Below are 8,255 nucleotides of genomic sequence, written 5' to 3' on the forward strand. Positions count from 1 at the left end.
AGGTCAAATAGTATTTGGGTTAACTTTAATTTTAATGGAATAAACTGGATTATCAAAATATGGGATAATGAAGCAGGAGATTTTCTAGAATTAATTGAAGATTGCTTTCACATTTACATTGATTGCAACACATTAAGAAGCCAATGCGAGAAAATAATATTTTAGCCTTAGTGTTAACTAACAGGGAAACACAATTAATTGATTAATTGATTAATTGACATCGAAATAGGGAGTGAACTAGAGAACAGTGATTACAAAGAAATCAGATTTAGCAAAGAATGGAATAGATTTGTAGGAAAAAATTATGTTAAAGTACCAGATTTTCGAAAAACTGATTTTAAGGCCTAAGAAATGTTTTGTTTGAAATAGATTAGAAAGTCCTTGCATGGGTGGGGGGGGTGGCGGTTTTGTTGCGAGACGTGAACCCAACAATGGGTGATGTACAAAGGTATTTTGATGTTGACTCAAAATAAACCATTTTAAAATATTCTACACAAAACACAGGAACGTAGTATACAATAGAAATTGATAAATATAACCGAAATGGTATGATTAAAAATTCCAACTCGAATTTTCTCAATATTTCTTATGTTTCTTTTCACTGTCGATAGTAATTGAAAAAAGATAAGAAAATACAATTGACGATTTACTATAAAATATAAAACCAAAAACACGGTCAACCTACTCATGAAAAACTCTTCAGACGCAAAGAAGAATGACTTAAAGGAAACCTACGTCGTTTAATGCCATCAAATGCCCACTTGGGGACTGTAAGCTCCAAAGGCAAGACAACAGCGTCTCTTTGTAGGCGATTAACAATGCATAAACAACAAGGCAATCTCTTCTCAAAACCAGACCATCACCAGAGAAATCTTAACAAACAACACAGAAATCATCGATATATACAGCGATAGCAGGAGGCTCGACATCTGCGAGGCACTACACATCAAAAAGTCAACAGCCAATTAATGCACAACTATTCTACCCTCTTCAAGAGGGTAGAATATATCTCCTATATCTATATTGGGTAGAATTGGTACTCTGAACCAATATAGAAGCATCAGGAGGAAGTATGGATCAATAGGCCCACTGCAGTTACTTCTATTGTTGTGTTCTCATATCCAATTTATATCCAATTTCGTGTTTTGTCTTGTGTTTGTCACAATTTTGTTCACCTCACCCAAAACTGTTGTACCATGTCATCTCACCTAAAGAACAAAAAATATGGTATAAAAAAAATATAATACGTCCATAGTATATGGACGTATTTTGCGGGTTTACCGGTTACAGGTGTGTGTGTAAACTAAAGACTTTAAAAATGTAATAAGTTATTACGAAACGCGTTCAGGCGTCGCGTCAGACTAAAAATAAAAATGAATTTTGGAGAATTGATTTTTCAATTCAGTGAAAAGAAACATAAGAAATATTGAGAAAATTCGTGTTAGAATTATTAATCTTACCTTTTCGGTCATATTTAACAACATATGTTTACAAGAAAGACTGCTGCCAAAGTAAACTAATAATAGAAATTGAGTACATCGAATAATAATGACCCGAAATGGATAACAAAGGATCTGAAGAACCTTATCGATACAAAGAGTGCTAGGTACAAAAAGGATTAGGATTGGGGAAGTCAGATCAGAACAAGAAATCGCCCAACTGGTTAGAAATGTTAGAAAAGAGATAAGGATGGCAAAAAGAAACTATGAAGTTCGCATAGCAGGGCAAGCAATGACAAATCCTAAAGAGTTTTTCAGTTAAATCGAACAAAGATTAGGGAAATGATAGGTCCATTAAAACAGGGACAGTTCATATAAATGATAATAACAAAGAGATGAATTATTTTAAATAAATATTTTATCTCTGTATTTACTAGAGTTACTTAGCATTACTTCTCCAGCCAAACTCCAGCTATGTGAGTGGAAGAAGATTGGTTGACTAATTTATCAGTTACCAGGGAGGATGTTAATAATAGTGAAACTGAAGCAAGACGAAGTGTCTTGCCAGGGTGCTTAATGAAAGCAAAGAGGAGCCTTGGGAGCAATTATGTACCATATTTAACAAACCATTAGAGTCAGACAGAGTGCCAGAGCAGTAGAAGGTTGCTAATGTGGTACCAATTTTTTAGAAAGGATTATTTGTGTCAAACTATCGGCCAATTAGTCTGACGTCTATTGTGAGAAAGTTACTTGAATCGATAATTGCAAATACCATTCGTCTTCATCTTGATAAACACAAATTATTATTCCTTTAACCGCAAACTAAGACAGCTCTCTAGTCTTTGTCCACCTGACTTTGATCTCATTAAACGTTTCCCTGTCATCTGCCCTTCTCTTCCTTATTTCTATGGTCTTCTTCCTTATTTCTATGGTCTTCCTAAGACTCATAAACCTGGTGTTCCTCTTCGTCCTATCATTTCTTCACGGGGCTCTGTCAGCTATCCTCTTGCCTCCTGGCTCGCTAAAACCCTGACACCTTACCTTGGCACATTTTCTCCTGCCCACCTTCGTCACTCTCAGGACTTCATAGAAAGAATGCGCCTGCAACCCTACTGTAAGATGCTTAGTCTCTCTGTTCACTAATGTTCCGCTCGATGACGTTCTCTCTTTCCTTAGACAGAAGGCGTCTGAGGGCCTTCTTCCTCTCCCGCTTCCAACTGACGTTTTCCTTGAACTCATTAGACTCTGTGTTGACTCTAACTATTTCTCTTCCAACGGTAAATATTACACTCAAACTTTCGGTGTCGCTATGGGTTCCCCTCTCTCCCCTGTTCTTGCTAATTTCTACATGAATACTTCGAAACTGTTCTTCCTTCTATTGATACTCGTCCCTCTCTCTGGCTTCGCTATGTTGATGACACTTTTTTGCTTTATGGCCTCATGACCTTAGTCTTTTCCAGCCTTTCCTCTCCTTCCTTTTCTTGACGTTCACAGTTCTTTGTCCGGATTCTCTTTCTCTGTCTACCGTATATCCATGCACAGTGGCATGTACATTCACTTCTTTTCCTACCATCCTCCTTTTGTTAAGAAAAGTGTCCTCGTCTCTCTCTTCCTCCGCGCTCTACGCCTCAGCGACCCTCAGTTTCTTGATTCTGAAATGGCCTTTATCTACAAATCATTCTCTCGCCTTGGATACCCTTTGCATTTCATCAACTGTGCCTACTCTCAAGCTAAACGAAATTTCTTTCTTCCTAAACCTGCTTCCAACACTAGTAGCACACTACTATGCCTTCCCTTCACATCTGAACTCAAAACTTTTATCAATACCTTTCGTCCTCTTGACATTAAGCTCGCCTTTCGACAAACTAACACACTTCGTAATCTAGTTCACACTGCTCCTCCTGCTTCTAATGCTGCTGGTGTCTACTCTATTTCCTGTACGTCTTGTCCAATACTTTGGTGAAACTGGCAGTACACTGAATGACTTAAAGAACACAAGAGAAGTGTTAAGTCTGCAGACACTAACAATGCTCTCTTCTGCCATGCGAGGGATTCCAATCATCCCATATATTGGTCTTCCTCCAAAATAATCTTTCCTGCCTCTACTCTACACAGACGCCGTCTTGTAGAATCGGCTCTAATACACAATGTACCCAACATGAACTTGAGTCCTGGCTTTGTTGCTGTGGACTCTTCCCTTTCACAGTATATACTCAAATGCTTTCTTTTCACAGTATATACTCAAATATATATCTTTCTAACAAACGTGACTTTACATAAGCTTACCCTTTCCATTTATCTTTCTTTCTCTTTTCTCTCTTTTTTTCTGTTCATTGTCTTCTCCTACGTTCCCTTGCTTTCCTCTTCTTATTCCTATTATTTTCTCCTTCTTAGGTGGTTATAATAGGAACTGCCTCGTATGGGCCAATAGGCCCTCTGCAGTTTTTACTACTACACCTTACTTTTCTCCTCATCTCTTTCGTGCCTATTTATTGCCTGTCTCTAAATCCTCATCATCCACCCACATCTTCACAGACGGATCGGTGGACACAGAAAATGAGAGTGCTGGCGCTGCTCTTTGCACGACCAGCGTTCAGGCATATTGGAGACTGGGAGGACTAGTATCATCAACCCAAACTGAGCTGTTCGCCATACAACAGGCATTCGCATATGTGATTGCACAAAACACTCAAAATGCAATCATACACACAGACTCAAAAGCTGCACTTCAAATACTAGGACAAAAACAGTGGAAAGATAATGTGGAAATAATTACCACCATTTTGTATCAAGGAGCAGTCGCTAAAGGCAAAGGCCTCAACATAACTTTAAACTGGATCCCATCCCATATTGGAATCCCATTAAATGAAAAAGCTGATGAAATTGCTAAATTGGCAACTCGTCATCCAGTGATACATAAAACAATTCAACCCAGCCTAGAGAACATAAAAAACATCATCACCAAAAAACTCTCACATCTCAACAAAGCCTACCTACACCAGAGAATAGCTGAAGGTTCGCCATCTGCAACATGGTATCTTCAGGCAACCAAATTAGAAAGGTTAAATATCCCAAAAGGAATCCACAGGGAAATAGCAGTTAGGCTATATAGACTACGTCTAGGTTACAGATGCAACTGGGAGATTGGTGAACCCCGACAGAGAGAGTGCATCTTCTGCCAAACTGTCACAATGACCTTAGAAGAGCTTTAAGAGTTCCTGAATCATGCAGTGGCCACCCTGAAGCCATCAACACAGCCACTCTCCTGGTCAACAAAGGTGTCCAGCAGCTGGACACCCTCATAAAGACTGTGAAGCAGTATCCTCCCCCACGATAACAGCTTGATGGTTAAATGCAACCTCAGAACTGGGAAAAAAAAATAAAAAATTGTACCACTTACGGGCTATTCATGCCCGTGCCACCTCTTGGGTGGCTTAATCTTTATCAATCAATCAATCCTCATCTGATTTGAGAATGGTCCAGGACGGACCGAAACGTCGTCGTCCCTTCACATTCCAGTGTGTGGTCTGGTCAACATACTTTAGCCACGTTATTGTGACTCATCGCCTGCACAAATTATTAAATGATTCACAATATGGTTTTACAAATGGCCGTTCATGTTTAACAAATGTGCTATAATTTTATTCCAGTATAGTTGAGGCAGTTGATAGTTATACGATTTGCGATGTTATGTACCTTGACTTTAGCAAAGCTTTTGATATGGTACCACATGAAAGATTGATTAAAAAAATAGAGGTACGTGGTATTGGGGGCTGCTATTAAGTTGGATTTGGGCATTACTATGCCAAAGGAAACAGAGTTAGTATAAACAGAGTTAGTATAAACAGAGTTGGAAAATGTAGGTGGAGTGCCTTATTGATCTGTGCAGTGACCACTGTTATTCATAATATATAAAAATGATTTAGAGTCATGTTTGAGCAGCAATATCTGCAAATTTCATTCTCATGTTTTTATGTACAACCAAATTTCATTTACCTACTTTAAAACTTACAAAATTGGTGAATGAATGAAAATTGAAGCTTAATGATTTCTCCCCTTACCTAGAAATTATACTATATATTTAAGGAAGGAATATATTTTCACATTATCCTGACATATTCCTAATTTACCCCTGTAATTTATAATTACTCTATAGTATAACTTCTGGGTAAGGAGAGGGGAGGGGGGGGGGTGGGGGTCTGAACCCCTTAGTTATTGGTTAGGTTAACGATAGATAGGTTGTATAGATGTCGTAAATCATATTACCCTTTTCGTAAAAAAAAAAATTGTGAAAATAATTTAGATCTGGTTATATATGATTAAGGGTGTTTTAACTGTTCTAGAGACAAAATGCCCATTAGTATCACATTTTTCCATTAACCCCCTAGGTAATGGAGGTTAGGGTAGGATGGATAGGTTGTATTGATGTGAAAAAAAAAACATATCTAGGAGTAAGAAGCAACATTGGACAAAGATCCTGGTATTAGAGGTTAGGTCCAGTTTCCTCCTATAAATACGATATATTTGAAGTTAGGTAAAGGGAGGTTAGGTGCAGGATATTGGAGTAGATGTGCATAAACATAAACACTTACCCAACAATATAGCTACAATATTGAACATAAATTCAAGCTTGTTAGGTGATGGGCAGTTAGGTTCATATCCAAAAAACATTACTTTTCTAAGAATATAGATACAATAATCAACAAAGATCCAAGCAAGTTAGGCACGGGGCAGTTAGGTTCATATCCAAAAACATCACTTTTCTAAAAATATAGATAAAATATTCAAGAAAGCTTCAAGACCCGATCAGGTTAGCCACGGGCATTTAGATTTATATACAAAATCAAGACTTCTCTGAGTATATCTCGTATCAGAGGTTAGGTCCAAGGTGGTTGAGTTGTGGTAATATGAGGAAAACACCTAGTAACAACACATCTCTAATAATAATATCCTAGCAAAATCAGTTGTAATCCAGGGTGGAATGGAAGTTGGGAGTATACATTAACAGCTCTAAAAGTTAACTCATGCTCTGGATGTGATGTGCTTAGGTACATTTAGTAGATTTTTTTTGGTTTGATACAATTAGGATATGTTTAGTGGAATTGACACAAATTGGGATAATTTTGATGAATTTAGCTACTATTGTCTTAAGATAGGTTAGGTTAGTCTAGGTTTGGTAAGATTGATGAAAGAAAACACATCTGGAAGTTGGAAATAGCTAGATGGACACAGCAATACCTCTGAATTGGTCTTAGGAACTGATTATGTTGTGCTAAGACTGGATGTTGGACATCGGAAATATACAATAAATTTAGATGGAATAGGTGAAAACTTGGGTAAATGGGCTTTGGTTGTGCTATGATACAAAACATTTTGGGTATATTTGATGTAAATTGCCTTAAATTAATTTAAGTTGAATTTAGGTCGAAGATCATAGATTTTGCCGACTTTAATCAAGTATTGTAAGGGTTAGGCAAGGTTGTGTAGGGTCGGATATATATAATATCTCAGTCGTAATGAAGTTGCTTGTTTAGAAAATAGAGTAATTAACCCTATTTAGGTTAGAGCTATAGCCAGCATTTGCAATGAATGGACTGAAGCTACATAAGGTTTCGTGTGCGGATAAGGGTGCTGTGGTCTTGGAGAACGTGGTATGTCATGACTGCATGTTGGTTATTTTATATATATATATATATATATATATATATATATATATATATATATATATATATATATATATATATATATATATATATATATATATATATATATATATATATATATATATATATATATATATATATATATATATATATATATATATATATATATATATATATATTATTAAATATGACCGAAAAAGTAAGATTAATAATTCTAACACGAATTTTCTCAATCTTTCGTACATTACGCTTCACTCTTGGAGGTAAATCAAAAATCACTTCTCCAAAATTCATTTTTATTTCTAGTCTGACGCGACACGGGCGCGTTTCGTAAAACTTATTACATTTTCAAAGACTTCACAAATACACAACTGATTAGAACTTACGTCTCTCTGATATTATATCTACATTTGAGTGAGGTGAGAAGGGTGGTTTTATAGTAAATATTTACTATAAAACCAGAAAAACGGCCAGCCTACTCATGAGAAACTCTCCAGACACAAAACAGAACGCTTTAAAAGAGACTAACGTCGTCGATGCCTTCAAATGCCCACTTGGGGACTGTAAGCTCCAAAAAAAACAGTATATAGGCAAGACAACAACATCTCTTTCTAGGCGTTTAACGATGCATAAGCAACAGGGCTCCATTAAGGAACATATAATCTCTTCCCATAACCAAACCATCGCCAGAGAAATCCTAGTAAACAACACAGAAATCATCGATAGATACAGCGATAGCAGGCGGCTTGACGTTTGCGAGGCACTACACATCAAGAAGTCAACACCAGCAATCAACAGCCAATTATTGCACAACTATATTCTACCCACCTCAAGACTCCGCTCCAATATAGAAGCATCAAGAAATATGGACCAATAGGCTTTCTACAAACACTTCTATTCAATACCCATTGTTTCTGTTCTGTCTTGTGTTGATACTTTTAATACCCTATTAATATCCCCTCCTGTTCTGTCTTGTGTTAATGCCACATCACCCTTCCCACCTCACTCAAATGTAGATATAATATCAGAGAGACGTAAGTTCTAATCAGTTGTGTATTTGTGAAGTCTTTGAAAATGTAATAAGTTTTACGAAACGCGCCCGTGTCGCGTCAGACTAGAAATAAAAATGAATTTTGGAGAAGTGATTTTTGAT

The sequence above is a fragment of the Procambarus clarkii genome, chromosome 21, assembly GCF_040958095.1.
Source record: "Procambarus clarkii isolate CNS0578487 chromosome 21, FALCON_Pclarkii_2.0, whole genome shotgun sequence".
Classification (NCBI taxonomy): domain Eukaryota; kingdom Metazoa; phylum Arthropoda; class Malacostraca; order Decapoda; family Cambaridae; genus Procambarus; species Procambarus clarkii.